General features: G+C 46.9%; 1 protein-coding gene and 1 pseudogene across 4 annotated transcripts in view; one reads left to right on the top strand and one right to left on the bottom strand.

Annotated features, from left to right (window-relative positions):
* LOC309653444 (pseudouridine-5'-phosphatase-like) overlaps positions 1-17,004 on the top strand; it is a 449,022-nt gene that overhangs the window by 398,184 nt on the left and 33,834 nt on the right. Inside the window, exon 7 of one of the 3 annotated variants that reach the window (XR_014259162.1) lies at positions 8,021-8,255. The exons of the other annotated variants lie outside the window; for them this stretch is intronic. The gene's annotated coding sequence lies outside the window, so the exon portion shown is untranslated. Of the gene's footprint in view, positions 1-8,020; positions 8,256-17,004 lie in introns of those variants that run through there. 3 annotated transcript variants of the gene reach the window in all.
* Positions 8,585-11,321, bottom strand: LOC309653447 (small ribosomal subunit protein eS24 pseudogene; annotated as a pseudogene). The gene has a single exon. The product of its transcript is annotated as a small ribosomal subunit protein eS24 pseudogene (transcript).

Raw genomic sequence — 17,004 nt, 5'->3', positions numbered from 1 at the left:
ACCCTACTTGGAAAGACACAAAGGAAGCTTCTGGGTGTCTCGTTACCCTCTAGCTCTTGCAAAGCACTTCTCTAGACACCCCAATACTTATCTTTAATGTAGCAGAATGCACCTTAAAAAATTATACTACTTTCAGAAATATGCACAAACTCCATAAGGACCTTACAGTAGAGTAATTGCACGAAATACCTCCCTGCCCATTACATTCTCATTATTTTGCAATCCACTTCTACATAGCCTATACATCTAACAAAACATTCTTGTCATTTTTGTTTTAAACAGTGAATGCTTATTAAAAGACACTTGAACAACATGGATACTTTAAAGAAAGCTATTTTATATTTATCCAGATATTTACACTTTTGCTTGCTATTCTTTTCTTTTTGCATAACTGGGCTCTTATCTGGTATTTTTTCCTTCTTTCTGCTGACGTTTTATTTTTGTATTTTTTAGCATGTCTTGTGGAGTGGGTCTACATTTTCATTGTACCTGAAAATGTCTTTATTCCACTTTCAGTTTTGAAGGATATTTTCACGGGATCTGTAATTCTGAGATGACACTATTCTTTCATCGCCTTGAAGATATCTTTCCATTGCTTCTGGCCTCTTTGTTTCTTCTGATGAAAAGTCAGCCGTAATTCAGAATGTCACGCGCTCGTGTATGATAACGTCTTTTTGTTCCCTAGTTGCTTTCGAGATTCACTCTGCATCTTTGGTGTTCAGGGTTGTCTAGGAAATTGTCAGGTGTCATTTCTTTGTGTTTCTCCTGCTTGTGGCTTGCTGAACACCACCCATCTATGCGTCAACATCGTTCATCAGTTCTGGAAAGTTCCCGGTTATTATCTCTTCGAAGCCTCCTTCTGACCCCATTCTTGTTCTTTCACTTCTGACTCGAATAGAAAGTCTGCAAACTGAAATGCAAAGAGAAGAGAGACTGTGGAAACAGAGAAGAGACCTTCTGAGGTCTGTGGGACAATACACTAGCTTCCCTGTGACTCACGTCACTGTTGACTTAAGAACTTTTGAGGACAGTGTTGGGACTTCATCTTCAGTCAGGCTTGGGATCTGGCACTGCTAAGGCGCCAGAGATATCTCTGTGCTTTTCCGTGAAGTCCCCAGTTCTCTTAACCATGAGATCGGTCTCTCCGCTTACCACCAGGGTGCTATTTGGGGTGTCTGTTTGCTCTGTCTCTCACATTGGAGAAGTCCCACCACCCTGTGACACTGCCTTTGTCTTTGGAGGGCTGCTGTCTAATAGCCTGTGAAGCCCAGGCATGCCCGAGTACACTTTGCATCAGATCCACTGCCCTGATCCCTACCTTCTGAAAGAGGCTGGCTTGAACCTGGGTGAGAACTCATGGTATTTATCTCCTCTCTCTTCCCGCCTCACCCACATGGGGCAGACTATCTCTTTTCCTCCGCAGAGGTTCTTGGGAAACACTTAGCAGGTGGTCGAAGTATGTACTGAGACTAGGACTCCCTCATATTTCCCATCGAACACGCCAGCCCTCACGCTTTAAAACTTTACTCCTCCTTCCTCCTTACCCTCAGCTACAACAGGGTCCTTCCACCCTGACCACTTCCACAAATATCAAAGCCGACAGGAGCCTTGTCTTTCCTGGAAGGAGCGTGCTACTTTTTGGAATTTAGTTTCTTGGGTTCCTTTGTGTCCTGAGCTTTTCACGAATCTTTTTTTATGATAAAAAATTATGATTTTTTTGGAAAAGTATGTTTCAAACATATGTTTTGATTATGAGGATGAGAGAGCTGTTCTGTCTTGAAATGGAAGCGGGCATCCTAACAGTTATATTTAATTCTGGTGTTTAATTAGGGGGAAATGAATTTTATTGTCCCCTATATAGCCAACCCAGATATTCATTACTTTGCACCAGGTTGTCTAAAACACTCGTGCCTTTTTTGTGTGTTTCTTCCTGTGCCTCTTACTTTTATCAATCAGTCTCTCCGTGGCTGTTCTAATATCACGCTGTTTAAATAATTGCAGATTTCCACGCGGGGTAATTCATTCTCCCTCTCCCATCCTCCACTACTCTTCTTCCCGAAATCGCCAGGACGCTTTTGTACATTTATTCTTCCAGATGATCAGAAGAATAATTTTGTGACCCGAAAAACAAACCAAAAAATTCCATGGTGACGTTCATTAGCTTTGTGTCAAACATACATTCATTTTGGGAAAAAAAAAAAAATAGCACGTACCAAGGGGGAAAGGGGGAATGGGATGAACTGGGAGATTGGGATTGACACATAGACACTATTGATACTATATATAAAATAGCTAACTAATGAGAACCTGCTGTAGAGCACAGGGAACTCTACTCAATGCTCTGTGGTGACCTAAATGGGAAGGAAATCCAAAAAAGAGGGGATGTATGTATACGTAGAGCTGATTCACTTTGCTGTACAGCAGAAACTAACATAACATTGTAAAGCAACTATACTCCAATAAGAATTAATTTAAAAAATAACATGTAAACACTAGTGAATAATCTCATCCAGAAACATACTGCCTTTCTTCATTTATTTTGGCCTCTTTCTCTACACCCTCCATTGCACTTTGTATTTTTCTTCATAAAGAATTTAGTTTTGAAAAAAAGAACAGTGGAGGACAGAGAAATTTATTACGTGAAGAGTCAGTTGGACACATCTATATGCCTAAGGCAGCCTTGGTGAAAAAGACTCAGTCTCCCGTCTGTGTTAACTGCTTCCTCTCCCCTGTTTAACCTTATGGTACCATGGACACTACTGCTTTGCTTTTCACCTTCTCACTCCAATCCCAGGCCCCATGCGCGTTTGTCTATGACCACTTTCTTCTTTTCATTGAGTAAATGAGATTTTTTTTTTCTTACGTTAGCATTGAATAACGAATCCCAATGGTCCATTTTCCAGAAATAGAAAAAAAATTTTTACCCCATAATACTTGAATATTCAATATCCTAATACGCATTTTAATAGGAAAATGGGGATGGCCTGGTAATATACAACAGTTAGAACGGTCAAGACAAATGAAGAAAAATGGACATGACTGTTAACTCCATGACCTTGTAAAATGTTGAAAGTGTAATTCTCCCTGAATTCCTTGCTGAAGATTATGGTTGTTAAGGTCTGGCACTGTACTGTTTTGCATTCTTGAAGGGTATTATCATGCACAAAGCAGGAGCTAAAGAATGGGAAAAAAAAAAAAAAAGATATTACCGAAGTTCTCTGAGCTGACATCCACCTCTCGGACCTGACATAACATACACTCAAACGTGGATATCAATTAGAAACCCCTGCAAAAATGTATTCACTAGATCTTAACTAATTAGAGGCATATTAAATCACCCAAATTTGTAGGTCTGACCCAGCATCAATAGAGAAATTTTCTCATGCTGTGTATGCCCCAGAAAGACATGTGTGCCCCATAGCAGACCATTTTCATAGCAAGGCTGGAGTGGGCTGGGTTCAAATACATAATCAAACTTTAGAGGAAGTGAAATCATTTTTAAGTTGCTGCTGTATACACAGAGAATTAATACCCACATTGTAGTAGAATATATATCGATGTTTTCAGGCGAGAATATATTTTTGTTTTCAATGCAAAAGGCCCGTAAGGTGTTATTAGATACGGTTAAAACAATAATCTTTTTCAAGAACTGCAAAGACGCCAGACTTAATTAGCTTCACATCACAGAGAAAAATGCTGGAGAAGGATATTGGAGTCAGAATCCTGACATAGATTTTGAGCACATTGGGCATATCTGAACATAAGTAGAAGCTTCTATCTAGCTGTCCAAGCAGACGTTTTATAGGTAGGGAAGAGATTTATCTTATGGAAGTGGATATTTTTTCTCAGTGTTTTATTCTTCTTTAGGGTAGAAATCATTCTTTCTGTCTGTTTTCATTGCTCTTGGCTTGGCCTTTTTGTTTCTTTCTACTCCTCAGCACCTGTGAATGCCTTGAAGTTTGTTCTCTATTATTTGGTTATGTAATCAATATCATAACAGTCATGAAAATACTAAACAGCTGTATCTAAAACATATCACAGAGGAGGAAACTGGCTACCCTCTTTGCTCTACAAGACTTGATTCCCTATAGGGCCCATCAGCAGACAGTTTCTATAAAGGGCCAGTTAGTGAACAGTTTAGGCTTTGAGGGCTGTAGAGCCTCTTCATAATTTCTCAGATCTACCATTGCAGGATGGAAGCAGCCACAGGTAACACATAAACAACTGGGCTTGCTTTTATGCCGATACAACTTTATTTACAAAAACAGCAGCAGGCTGGATTCGGACTAGTGCCAGAGTTTAGGAACCCTGCCCTAGAGAGAGGCAGAGCCCTCCCTTCCCCCTCCTCCCTCTTCTATTTTTTTTTTTGGATGAGGAAATATAGACCACGTTAGAACCTACAGACTGTCTTTTGTTTCAGGGCCTATAAAGTCATAGGTGTAGAAGGCTGAGGCAAGGAGCGTGTATGATCAGATTGGGTTGGGTGTTGGACAGTAGGGCTTGCTGGTGACTGTGGCTACCGGGAGCGTGAGTGGCTGCCCAAGTTGAAAGGACTCTGAGAATATCCAAAGTCGTGTTGCACATGTAGATGGCATGGGGGGTAAATAAGTGTGTGTGTGCGCGTGCGCACCCTCCGTCCCTGCGCTAGGATCTACCTGGAAATGAATAAACGCAGGGGCGCACTGGGGTGCCCGCAGGAGTGCAGTATCCGGCAAACCTCAGGTCAGCCATGCAGCACAAACCTGAAACTGGAGAAGACAGCGCACCTGTTGATGTTGCGACCACAGAGCAATGCCGAGGTGAGCCTCTTCTCCTTCGCCACCTCCTTCCCGGAGCTCTGCTCTGTTCCCTCTGCAGCCACTGCTGTGTTGATGGCGCTTCTGCCTGTCTTCCTCTGCGGCCACTGTCCCTAACGTACAGGGACTTCTTCTGGTGTTCAAGATGCAAAGGACTTGACGACGCGTTTATAGGAGGCTAGGAAAATTTTGTCTGGGTGGAAAAAGAATGACTGATGGATTAAAATACTTGAAGCAACCAGAGGACAATGGCGTTGCATGCAGAGTATATAATACACTGCTCGGCATGTACATACTGATGCTCCCCCAAATGTTCTCACTTCTTCTGTGCTCCTCCGAACCCTCAACAACATGGCATCCGTGTCAGCCAGCGTGAGAAGGACGCCCACACACGGTGGATCAGTCGCCTCGCACAGATGCAGCTATTTTTGGTTTTCTACAGCCAGCGGACAGTCATGCATGCATTCAGAGCCAGGCTCAAACAGCCTGAACTTCAGCCCGGCTCCCATCTCTGTATCCTCAGCCCAGATCTGGCTTCAGGACTCTGGACCAATATCCAGCTGCCCTCCACGCATGTCCTCCTCAAGCTCCACGTGTGTCAAAGACAATTTGTCTTTGTCCCTGGCACTGCTTCCCTAAGGAAGGGCCAAGGGAAGGATCCAACAGTTACCTTTTGCAGTTTCTAGAGGGATGCCCTCATCCCTTAGCTCATGGCCCCCTTCTCCTCCTGCAAAGCCAACACCATACCGTCTTCATCTCTCCCTGATTCTGACGCTCCTGCCTCATTTTTTCAATCCTAAAGACCCCTGGGATGACTTCGGGTCACCTGGATAATCCAGGACCATCTCCTCATCTCACGGTCTTTGCCCTGATCCCATCTGCAAAGCCCCTTTTACCATGTAAAGTGACGTATTCACAGGTTCCAGAAATTAGGACTTGGACATTTTTATCCCACTCGCCACACTTCCCGAGCCTGGTATTAATCCTAGGTTGTGCTGATCTCTAATATCCCTCGAGTCTGCTCTCTTCTCTCTGCTTTTATGTCTACAGCCCTGGGCTTCAGCCACGATCTCAGCTCCTCCCACCCAGAGTGCCACTGTAGCTTCCTAACTCACTGTCTTTCTCCAGTGTACTTTCCGTCTGGCTTTCAGTGTGTTTCTCTAACATTCCAGTCACTCTCATCCCACTAACTTCCATCGCTCTGCTGAGGGAAGTTCTCCCAAGTGATGCCCTTGGCCTTCTGTGTCCTGACTCTTCACCTGCACTCTGAAGGTCGGCAGCTTCCAGCCCGAACTGCAGCCTCACCCACGAGTCTCTGCTGAGTTTTGCTGGGTCACACTTCTCTGTCTTTGCTTCTGCCCTTTCTTCTGTCGGGACCACCCTTCCCGCATTCTTTATCCAACTCCTCCTCTTTCAACAAAACTCCCTTCAATATTGTTTGTCTTTACTAAACCTTACCGAGCCCTAATTATTTAGCTGCCCCTTCTCAGCTCTTCCCCGGCGTCCTGACCACACCACGCTAGTTGTCATTATACCACATCATGATTTGTTATTTATTTGTCCCTTTCCGCTTCTAGACTATAAAGTTACTCAGGGGAAGGTGGCCATATTATTTGACTTTTTTTTTTGAAAGCCCTGGAGCCTCACACAGTGCCCGGCTGGCACGTAAGAGGTAACTTACATGTCTGTGCAAAGACTAAATCTGTGACAGAACGGCATGAAACTAGAAGTTAACCACAGAAAAAGAAGTGAGACTAAGACTGAACAACATGCTACTAAAGACTAAATCCGTGAAATCATCAATTAACTTATGGTTTGAATTTTTTTTTTTTTTGGCCGTGCCGCATGGCTTGCGGGATCTTAGTTCCCCAACCTGGGATCGAACCCTGGGCCCCTGCAGTGGAAGCGCCAAGTCCTAACCACTGCACCGTACGGGAATTTCCTCGTCAATTAATTTACAGATGCACTTCTCTCCTTGCTTCTCACCCTCACTCGGAACACAACCCATGGGGAAGGCGGGTGCTTTTTAAAATTTTTTTAAAAAATTATTTAATTTATTTATATATTTTTGGCTGTGTTGGGTCTTCGTTTCTGTGCGAGGGCTTTCTCTTGTTGTGGCGAGCGGGGGCCACTCTTCATCGCGGTGCGCGGGCCTCTCACTCTCGCGGCCTCTCTTGTTGTGGAGCACAGGCTTCAGATGCGCAGGCTCAGTAGTTGTGGCTCACGGGCCCAGTTGCTCCGCGGCATGTGGGATCTTCCCAGACCAGGGCTCGAACCCGTGTCCCCTGCATTGGCAGGCAGACTCTCAACCACTGCGCCACCAGGGAAGCCCCAAAGGTGCGTGCTTTATTAACGTTCCTGTTTGCTTTCATCCATTTGTTCAACAACAAGTGTTGACAGAGTGACAGTGAGAGACCTGCAGTGGTGTGCATTGTGGATTCGCTGACTGGAAATCCTCCCTCCCTTAGACTGGTGTCCAGTAGCAGACTTGTCCCACACCCCTGGTCCCCATGTTGGTCAAGGGCACCGCCACAAGTGCTCTGGCTAGGAAGGTGGGGTATTTCCTTCACTCCTCTCTCTTGCTCGACACCAGCGTAGAATCGATCTCTTGGTACCATTCCTCCATCTCCTGAAAGTTCTTCAACCCACCCACCTCCCTCTGTGACCATGACCACTGCCCCACCTAAGCCACCTTGCTCATCCTCAAGAAGACGGTCCCTAGATCCACTCTGGCTTATGGGAGAGATTCTGAAACCTGCAAAAGCCATCTCTCTGCTCTCTTGCTGTTACGCTTGAAGCACTTGTCACAATGGCCCTGTGACACTGCATGACATGGGCTTCCACGCTTGTTCCAGCTTCATTTGATGGAATACTCTCTCTCATTCCCTTGGCCCCCAGGCCTTCAGTCTGGCTCTCAGCTCCCAAAGTAGCCAGCCTCTTCGTGCCTGGTGTGAGAGATAATTGGTCAGCTCGGGCGCCATAACAAAACACCATAGGTTGAGCGGCTTCAACAATAGGAGGTGATCTTCCCACAGCTCTGCAGGTTGGAAGTCCAAGATCAACGTGCCAGATGGCTTGGTTCCTGGTGAGGACCCTCTTCCTGCCTTGTAGAGGACCACCTTCTCGCTGTGTCCTCACACGGTGGAGGGAGAGAAGGAGAGAGCTCTGGGGGACATTGATCCCATCAAACCATGACTTCATTTAACTTTGATTACCTCCCACAGAACCCCATGTCCAGATACAGCCACATGAGGGTGCCCGCCTCGGCAGGACATATACTAAAATTGCAACGATGCAGAGAAGATGAGCATGGCCCCTGTGCGAGGATGACCCGCACATTTGCGAAATTCGTGAAGCGTCCCATACTTGTACTGGATGCCGTAAGACAACCCTGGTTCCTTCGTGGACCCTCCTCTTTGAGGCTTGCATGCTTAAGGATCCCAAACGACTAAGAAATTTTTTAAAAAAGAAGACTGTCATTCATACCATTCACACCTAAAGAATTTTATCTGTTTTGAACATGAACTTCTCCTGCTACACAGAAGTAACAATATGGTAGTCAGTTTTGTATTTGGAAATGTATTGGTAGCAGGGATGTTTTCACAATTTTCAGAGATTATGCATTCTTCATGAATACTTTTGTATGGCTGCTTGAAAATATGCATTTCCAAACTTGCAGTATAGGTGTGAACAATGTGAAAAACAAACAAACAAATACAGTCACATTACGGCGATATACAGTCCCGTATGAATTTGGTGGGGTACAAGTCATTCGTAGCAGGTAGCTTAGACAGTTAGCTCACCAAATATCACGTGCTCACCTGTATTTCCTAGACTACCATGTGAGGAGGTAGCACCAGGTGACTAGTTTTGCCTGATGAGCTGTGGGCAGAGGGCACACATGTCATTTCCAGGTGCAGGTGGCAAGTAGCCAGTACTGGTCCTCCTTCTCTCTCTTCCCTGCAAGGTGTTTCTGGAGGCCACATGCTCCAGATAACGTAGCTCCAGGGCACAGGGAGACCCCATGACTCCCATCAGACTGTGATGTAAGAAATGGAGCTTTGCTTTGGGATGACCTAAGGGGTGGGATAGGGAGGGAGGGAGGGAGGCTCAAGAGGGAGTGGATATGGGGGTATATGTATACATATAGCTGATGCACTTTGTTGTACAGCAGAAACTAACACAACATTGCAAAGCAATTATACTCCAATAAAGATATATATATAAAAAAAAAAAGAAATGGAGCTTTGTAGCAATTTGCTCCTGATAGTTTATGGATTTTTTTTTTAGCAGCATAACCTAGCTTATCCTGACTAATACATGTCTCAAGGCCTTTGGCAGGCTGACACCTCCACCCAGAATGTTCTTCGCTTCTTCTCCTCTTCTCCTCTCAGTTATTGTTTGGGTCTAAAGTCACATTCTCTAGGTGTTTTCCTCTGTCCTCCCAGCCTTTCTCAGGCCACCCTGCTTTACTTCCCCAAAGGCTGCACCTTGCGGGATGACGTCTCTCTTGTAACCATGTATCTTACTGCACTCGATCCTCCCAGCTCCTAGCTCATTGCCTACACTTGCTTGACCCTCCATAAATGTTCAACTTCTTAGTAGCATGTGCTCAGAAAATACTGAATGGATGGATGCAGGAATGAATGAGGGAATAAAACATGGTGATTCTGTGATCTAACCACACATCTGCTTGGATCTGAGTGGGGAGATCAGAGTTTGCACCTCCAAGTCAAGTCAGCACTTTCAAGGCCACAAAAGCCGTCCAACTTGATTACAGGTGGACCTTTTTTTTTGGCATGTAAAAGGTCTTAGTTTATTAATCCTCTCATGAATAGGCTGCTCGCATCCCCACAGATACAGTCACGGCAGAATCTTTACTCCTCTTGTTGCCCTCACCAACATTGGCCTTTGCAGTCCCCCTGACTTTCTTCGTTCTGTTCTTGAGTTCCTTTCGCTGTTTTCTGGACGTCTTTTTCTTCTCACACAGGCCATGTCTTGCAGCCTGGGTTTGGGCTCATTCTTCTCCAGGTAATCCAAGGCATCGTAAACCATGTCAAAGCCAGTTGTCTTGCCAACATCAAAATGGGTTGTGAATCCAAATACAAAGATGACATCTGGTGTGGTCTTGTATATGCATTTTGGCTAGTTTTTCCCCCAAATTTGTGTCTTAGGTCCTGTTGCCTTCCCAGGGTGAAGGACACTGATGCCCGTTTGTTTCCGCTGAAGTAGTCGGTCGGTCATGAACTTCCTGGTCCTGGATAGTTACTGTGTCGTTCATGATGGCGGCTGATCTTCAAGCAGCCCGGGAGGACAAGAGCACGGGTAGACCTTTGGAGCGATGGGATTCTGAAGATGCAGGCCCAAGTGAGGAGAAATAAAAGGATGCAGTCCCTCTAAGCCAAGGGGAGGAGCGGATGCGGCACTTCCATGATTTCTGATCCTATAAAGAAAATCACTACATAATGCACACAGCTTTACCGCAATCACTATGATTATCATGTTTGCTTAGGTATCTATTACCAGAAAGGCAGGAAAATGCCCCGCGTTTCTCACACTTTCCTCCATCACCGTGATACCTCCGTGCACGCCTGAGTGTCATTCAGTTGGCTTGAATCAATACCCGCTGAAGATGAAACCAGCAATTATGTCCCCCCGGCTCCGCAGAGATCACTCTTGGTTTCTCCTCCTCAGCCAAAACGTACACTGGGTCTCTCTTTGCTTTTGTGCTGTGGCTGGCATGTCGCTGCCAGCACCACTGCTTTCTGCCCACCAGCCGCGAGATCTCGTGACGTCCTAGACACATTCCTTTGCTGTCTACCAGTGTCCCCCAAAGCGGAGATAATCCAGCCTGAATGTGCACTCAGCACCGGAACGGCCCCCCTGGGTTTGGCTGGCAGCCCCCGAGCAGACCTTTTGTATCTGCGTCCCTTTGATGGACAGGCGCTGCGGATTCCCGGGACCCAGCTCCCAGAAAGGAGCTCAGCAGGGAAGGGGGACTGCTAAGTGTCCTTCCAACCTGAAGATAAAAAACACAGATGAGAAGAGAAGGAACTGGGGCAAAGCTTCTGGCAGAGCTGATACGTTTTCGTGGGAGAACAATACCCGGTTACGGGGACGCAAGACCTGGTATTTCGCCGTCGGCCTAGTTAATCAGAGGAGGACCAGCCCAGGCATGGTGATGCCAGGTCCCCGTCCCATTGCTGCCGGTTTTAACTTTTGTCCTGATGTCTGAGGCTGACGTGTGATCCCAGGGCTCTCGGGGCAGGCGTGTGATCCCCGAGCAGTGTCACTCTATAAATAACAGGCTGTGCTGGGAATAGCAGACTTCTTCATTCCTCCTGCCAGAGACGACCTCTCAGCTCCTTGGGGGTCAGGACAAGGTGAGAGCCTCAGAAAGGTGACAGAGAGACGGAGAGGGACATCACGTAGTTGGATTGAAGAGGGTCCTCTCCCAAATTTATGTCCCTGGGAATCTCAGAATGGGACCTCAGTTGGAAAGGGGGTCTTTGCAGGTGTCATTAGTTAAGGGTCTTGGTTGGAAATCATCTTCGTGCCCTCAGTTCAGCGCCTGGTGTCCTTATAAGAGGAAGGAAAGGGAGGTTTGGACAGCAAGATACACAGAAAAGAAGAACAAGCAAAGCCAGAGGCAGAGGTTGGAGTGAGGTGGCCACAAGCCAGTGAGCACCAAGGATTGTAGCCGCCACCAGAAACCAGGAAGGACCCTCCCCTAGAGCCTTCACAGGGAGTGCAGGCCTCCGGACACCTTGATTTTGCACTTCTGGCCTCCAGAACCGGGAGAGGATGCACTTCTCTTGTTTACAGACATCCAGGTGGTGGTCATGAGTTGTGGCAGTCACAGGAAACACACAGAAAGCCCAATGCTGGCATCTTGATGACACCAACACGTCTTTCCCAGGTCTTGGCGATAGGCTGCCTTCCAAACTAAAGAATTGCAAGAGCCACAGAGGCTGTTTCCTTTCTGAAAATCCCAAATATGGTCCGTACCCCCCATCACTGGGATGCTGCCAGAGGCCCTTGAAATCCTTCAACCATTGGCACAAAGACGCGGAAATAGAATCAGGGGCTGGCAAACCAGGAGGGTTGAACTGCTTCTCATTTGTTTTCTTTGCACGGGAAAGAAATCAGATCATCCCATGCAGGACCCCGGGGTGAGAGCAGATGATTAACAACACAGAGCTGAAAATAAGCTTGTTTTCCACACCACCCTCTTGTTTTTATTTTATTTTTGTCACAGAACCATGTTGCGACAAAACCAAGTTTAATTACTTCACACCTTGCACCTCAAGGTATGTGATTACTTTGAGAAAAAAGAATATCTAGATCCAACCAAGGTTAAAAACAAAAAACAAAAACTTGCTCAGGGTGGCCCATGGACCACACTCAGCTCCTGCAGTCCCTGCCATATGAGCCCCTGGTCGTTTCTCATCATGGCTATTTCCTGTCTTCCAGGCCTGTAGGATCCTATCTTTTTGACTCTACCGCCTTCTGATTAGGTCAGGCCCACCCAGGGTAGTTGATGGACTCAAAAGTCAACCAGTGAGAAACCTAGTCAAGAGAGTGACATTCATATCGTTGAACCTCATGCTGAAACAAACAAACAGCAACAAAACAACAACAACAACAAAAGCACCCTTCTGTAGGAATAAAAAGTATGGAAAGATGGAGAGAGAAGGGGTAGTGGGTGCGAGCAGACAGTCCTGGGTTTGGAGCCTACGTCTTGGCTTGTGTGGACAAGTTACCCCACCCCCTTAGCCTCAGTATTGCTTTGTATGGGGGTAGAAATCAAACCACAGTATTACAAAAGTAGTGTTTGTCCACAGTAGCCACACGGTGGAAGCAATCCAGGCGTCCATTGACAGATGAATGGATAAACAAAACGCAGTATTTATAAAATTCAACCCTAAGAAGGAAATCCTGACACAGGCTACAGCGTGGGTGAACCTGGAGGATATCACGCTCAGTGAAATAAGCCAGACACAAAAAACCAAATATTGTGTGATTCGACTTCAGTGCCATATGTACAGGATCACATTCATAGACGCAGAAAGTGGCATGGTGGTTGCCAGGGCTGTGTGCAGGGGGAACGTGGTATTAGTGTTTAATGGTGTGGATTTTCAGTTTCGGGAAATGGAAAAATTCTGGAGATGGATAGTGGTGATGATGGCACAGCGATGTGAATATACTGAATGCCACTGAAGTGTACACTGAAAAATGGTTACGACGGTCCAATTTATGTTATGTGTGTTTTCTACCACAACTTAAAACTAATAATAATAATAGGTTAAAAAAAAAAAAAAGAGAGAGAGAGTGACATTCACCATATTCACAGGTCCCACGCATTCTCAAGAGGAGGGCACTCTACACCAGCAGAAAGGGATCTCGGGGTACATCTTAGACTTCAGCCTCCCACACCAATAAGTGCATTCACGAGGGCTACCCCAGGGCCAGTGGGTCTCAGTGGAACTGCAGATTCCCTGGGAGACTGGTAGTTGCCACCTCAGAGCCAACCTGCTCGGGGGAGAGGAAGCGGGAGTGAATATCCTCAGCCAGCGAGGGTCGTGCCTACGGTGTCCAGTCCCCTGAGTGTGCAGACCACAGCAGCCCCCGGCGTAGCACGCAGCCCTACGCTTGTGGCAGAGATAGTCCCATGCAGAGGGACTCCCGTGCGAAGCTGGCAGCCCCGTCAGTACCGGCCCGAACACATGGAGTTGATTTACCGCCGGGTTACGGAAGCTCGATCGCGATCCCTGCGGTCACCTGGCAATGTGGTTTCTGACTCTTTTCTTTTTTTTTAAATTTTTCTCAGAGTATAGTTGCTTTACAGTGTTACAGCCACTATGGAAAACAGTATGTAGGTTCCTTAAAAAACTAAAAATGGTTTCTGACTCTTGGTCTACACAAGGGCCATGGGATTTAGGACGCACTCCTGCAGTCCAGAACTCCTCTGGAGACCCCCGTGGCCGTTTTTTTCCACCGATGGTTTGCAATCGATGTAACCAGTTAGATGGGCTGCTTGATGACACGGCTGGAGGAGCGGAAACTCATGTTGGAAACCTATGGTTTGAACTCTCATGGGGAAAAAAAAATGCTTTGCGCAGAGCTTGACGGTTTAATTCTGAGACAAAACGTAACCTGTGTGAAAATATGAAGCATGGGAGGTGGTGCCTGATGCCTGAAATGTCTTCTGGACCCCCCACGTGGGCAGGGTCTGCCTGTCTGTGTGTCTCTCTGTCTTTTTCTGTTTCTGTGTCTCTCTTTCTGTTTACTGATCTCTGTCTCTCGCTTTGTCTCTCTCTAGATGAACCGCATCCTTTATCTTCAAAAGGAAACTCTATATGAGGGAGCTCCGTGGAGGCTTTTGCTGCCTCTCACGTGCCCAGATTTCGGAAAGCTTGGCAAGGCTCTCCACGAAGCCACAGCTGGTCCCCCCTCTGGTGAACTGAGTGATTAGGGTTTGAACACGGAGGGCGTCTGCTTCAAAGTCTTACCAGTTTGCTGGGCACCCTTCCTGACACGCCATGAATGCTCAGAGCTTCACTGGATTCACTGCCTGCCTTCTTAACAGTTGGTTTTAAACAAAATGTGTGATATCCATCTCCCCGCATTTTTCCTGGGTATCGTGCTGGTTGCTCTAGGTGCCACCCCAGAATATTGGCCTTTTTTCCCCGGTCTCTTTGCTCAATGGACATTTTGACCTCTGTCCCCCATGGAGCCACCTTGACTTTGATCTGTGTCCTGTTCACCACGTTCCTCCCCAGCTATTAAGAGCCAGCGTGCCTCAGACAGGGGGCCCTTGAAGCAGGCTCCGGCCAAACCTGCATCGGGTCTCTTTCTTCTGTTCGCTCCTGCCGGCCTGTGTGCCTTCACGGGGCAGCTCATGAAAGCCTCCGCCGAGGGGCGATGCCCAGCGATTGCCTGAACTCTCAGACCTGTGAACGCCTTCATCCTTTCCAAAAAGAATGACAGTGCCTTTGAAAATTCAGTAGAAAGCGCGTTTCGTTCCATCCTGAGATCATACGTAAGATGAGATCATACGTAAGATTACATCTCCCCGGGGGTGTCCTCACATATTCCGCATAAGTGTTTCATGGGTAGGCATCCTTGTTTCGGGCGAGGATGGGAAGATGAGGCCAGGATGAGGAAATGGCTCCCGGGGAGGGTGAATGGATGGGTGTAGCTGAGGTCAGACACCCGTCTCCTGACTTGGGAGAGGAGGGATGGGGAGGAGGTTTCCCTTTGGGCTTTCTGAGGAGGACAGAAGCACCTGGCCGCGCCTTCTAAAGAGGTGACTCAACATGGGAGAAAGCCCTTCCTCACAGAGAAGGTCAGGAGCAGGCAGGTGGATCCCTGAACGGCTCTGCCCCGGGAGCTGAGACCGAAGACGACAGAGACCTGAGACGGTGCGAGCAGGTTCCCACATGGGGAGACCTAGCAGGGCGGGGTGGCGGGTGGGTGCTGGAAGCGGGGCCGAGGTCACGGCCCAGAGTCTCACCCGCCACACCGTGTTGCCCCCTGGATACTGAAAACGATTTTGGAGAGCATTCTTTTAAGCAGTAAGTGATAGAAAGAGACTCTTAATTCCTCAATCCAAGGCATAGAGGGTTTAGCTTACCAGTGATTTCGGGAGACACAGGATAAATCCTGCACTTTCTGGCTTTAGGGGCAGTCAGTCTTGTGAAGATTAAAAGGAGCTGAATTCAAACTACTGGGCTCTATGCCCCCCATGAGGGACCTATTAGTTTGCTGACTTTTACAGAACGTGGTTGGTATTTCCTTTGTCCAGCTGTCGTGAGCTTTAGGTGCGGTGAGAGCTTTAAAGAATATGGCACAGCGTATATATTCAACACTCTCGGGTCGTTAGCTGAGTCTGGTCTCCCAGAACTCAAAAGGGACACTGATGACAGAAGGAGTGAAATCTGTCACACGCGTTCTGTTGCGTTTCTCTGTTTTTGATGGTCAATTTAGCGGTAGAAAACACCGAAAGAGACAAGAGTCCCGTGGATCTAGGCATCCAGATGTGACCTTCCTCTTATTTCAGGATTGACTTTTTTTAACATTACCTCCTGGCAATTTATTATCAAACGGGCGTATTAATGCCTTTCAAACATGCATACTTATACGGAGGTGCTTATATACATCCACAGAGTCCTGCATGCATACACATATGTACATATTGAATTATTTGTGAGGTTGTTACTGAACCAAACTTGGGTCCACTCGTCCACGCACAGCAAAGCCAGTCTCCTGACAGCACGTTGTGGTGAAGGAAAATGCAGTGTTTATTGCAGGGGCCAAGCAAGGGGAACGAGCAGCCCATGCTCAAAAGGTCCAAAGTCTCCGATGGATTTCAGGGAAAAGGTTTAAAAGGCAGTGTAAGGGAGGGGGCTTGCGGGCTGTGTGATCAGCTCATGGACACTCTTCTGATTGGTTGGTGGTGAGGTCATCGGGAGTCGGCATCCTCGACCTTCTGGCTCCAGCTGGTCTGGGGTCTCCGTGCTGGTGGGCAGCATGCAGTTGACTTCTTCCCTGGTGGAGGTTTCAGTATCTGCAAAACAGCTCAAAGGACGTGGCTCGGAATATGATCTATAGCCCTTGAGGAGGAATGGAGTCCTTGGCTTTCTTTAATGACTAAACTATTATTAATTTATTTTGCTTGATCATTTTCCTTTTTTTCTTCATTTCTCACTTCTGTGATTAAATTTGTTCTTTGGAGCTTGGGGAAGGCCTCGGAGGCTAAAGTTTTTCTACAAACAAGAGGCAGGGGATGGAGTGGTCTGTACTGGGAAGGCCCCATAGGCTCCTGCTCCTATACAGGGTGAGTGGAATTATTGAAACCTTCTCTACATCATCATCTACAGAGGGAAAGTCCAGGACTAATGTGCTGTAGTATAGTTGAAACCATACCGCCTGGGAGTCAGGAGGATGGGTTCTGTTTGAATCTCTGCCATTAACGAGTTGTGTGATGTTACCCATGTCACTCAACCACTCTGGCCTCCAGTTTCTTCTTCTGCATAATTAGGTGACTAGTACCCCTGATCACTCCCACCCCTTACAGTCAGTATGTTTATGGATCTATTGAGACAATTAACCTGGGCGCTGAGCTCGGGATATGGTCTGGCTCCCTGGAACACTGATACCCATGCATTTATAAAGCTGAGGGCACCTGAGGGTGGGTGTGTTCAAT

This window comes from Balaenoptera physalus (genome assembly GCF_965194825.1).
Source record: "Balaenoptera physalus genome assembly, chromosome: Y".
NCBI classification, from domain to species: Eukaryota; Metazoa; Chordata; class Mammalia; order Artiodactyla; family Balaenopteridae; genus Balaenoptera; species Balaenoptera physalus.
The sequence above is the reverse complement of the archived record's forward strand: the minus strand, read 5'-3'. Positions and strand labels throughout refer to the sequence as shown.